The sequence below is a fragment of the Penaeus monodon genome, chromosome 26, assembly GCF_015228065.2.
Source record: "Penaeus monodon isolate SGIC_2016 chromosome 26, NSTDA_Pmon_1, whole genome shotgun sequence".
NCBI classification, from domain to species: Eukaryota; Metazoa; Arthropoda; class Malacostraca; order Decapoda; family Penaeidae; genus Penaeus; species Penaeus monodon.
In genome coordinates, this window is record NC_051411.1 from 17942852 (window position 1) to 17944679 (window position 1828).

The window sequence follows — 1828 nt, forward strand, 5'->3', positions numbered from 1 at the left end:
TTACATCATGTTTGAGCCACTCGTCACAACAGACCGGGTATGCGTGTGTGAGTGACAGCTAGCGTTAATGAGAGGGAAAGCGAGAGGACCCCACACAGAGAAGAATCACAAACACAAAAATTAGCGTTTACTATAACAAACTGAATAAATTAGCAATGCTAACTATTTAAAATTTTTTAACTACCACATTGAATTTAACATATAATGTATGCGACAGAATGTACGATGAATGAATGGGGAATGAAAAAAAAAATCTTTTTTTAAGCAAACTTTCGGGGTCAGAAATCTGAAAAGCCCGGGGACATGTCTAGCTTTGCACGTCAGACTTCAAAAAAACTTAATAAGGGGGGGTCCTATACCCAAATGCCGTATAGACTGAAGCGACCGAGCCCGGAAATAATAACCCTCTCCTTTTGCGACTGTAATGGGGGCTTGCAAAATTCCCCAAGGATAATAAATTTTCACGAATCCACAAACGCTTGGGGGGTACCCAAAACAGCAAGCGACTTTGGGAGGGAGAGAAAGGGTGATTAATAAGCGAATAAGATTTTAGCTTAAACCCCAGTCCTAATTTTAAATTTAAAGGGCCTAACGCGGGTACCCGATCAAAAGGTGCCGAACGATAATTCGGTTTATTATAGTACTTTTGAAAGCGGAGCCAGATCTTTTGGGTTTACGAAAACCCCCGGGGCAATATTTTGGGCAATTTGTGCACTATGATATGGGGGAAAATCCACGTAATCAAAAATCAATTTTTGAAATTATGTTACATGCTTCGCTCTAGGCCGATAGAACGGGTTTCCAAAAGGCAAAGTAACAATGCTATGGTTAATTCCCCAAAGGGGTCAACAAAAAAGAACCAAAATACAGGGGAAACCCCGCATCATCAGATCATCCCACGTCGCCACCGACCGGGAAAAGAAAAAATAGGTCAGGTCGGGGGTAGGGGGGAAAAATGAAATTATATTTGAGAAAGAAAAAATCACGAAATTTTTTAATTCTTAAGTAAGAACGATGTTAGATTTCATACCGATCACGCAGAAATGCGATTTGAGTGGAAGAATAGTGGAGAACGGGCCCTTTGCTGTCATTAGCACCTTTTTCCCCAAAAAAAAAAACCCGGTTAACAAGTATGGGGGAAAGGGAAGGGGAAAAAAAATAAGAAAAGGGGCCCAAACGTGTACTACGTGTTTTTTTTTTTTTTCGAATGCTTCTAGCGTCGAGCGGATTTTTTTTTGGGAGGGGTGTTCCCGGGTTTCTGCCAAAAAGGATGCAACGGCCCCCGCTGTCACAGATATAACGGCTATGCTACAACGACGCTACGACTTGTTAAAGGGGTTTTTCGGGGGCCCCGCGGAGGTCACGGTCAGCCCACCCCGGGGGGAGGGAGGGGTGACCTTAGCGGGTAGTAGTGGGTACGTATCTCCAGGCCTAGGTTTATTCTGGGGAAAATAGGACCTTCCCGTGGGGAGCGGTAGAGCAGTGCGGAAGAGGGGGGGGAGCGAGGTGAGGTCACGGCTCCGTCGCTACGATTGCTCCACGTGGAAACAGCCACCTGGTACCCGAAATAGAATTTTTCCAACCTGTAGAAATTTCCCCCTCTAAGTGGGTGTGTGTGTGGGTTTTGTGGGTGTGCGGCGGTGTGTGTGTGTGTGTGTGTGTGTGTGTGTGTGTGTGTGTGTGTGTGTGTGTGTGTTGTGGGGTTTTGTTTTTGTTGGGTGTGTGGTGTGACACACTACAAAAAAAACATATATATATATATAATAAATTATAATATATATATTAAAATATATTAAAATTTAAATTATAAACTATACAAACACAAACG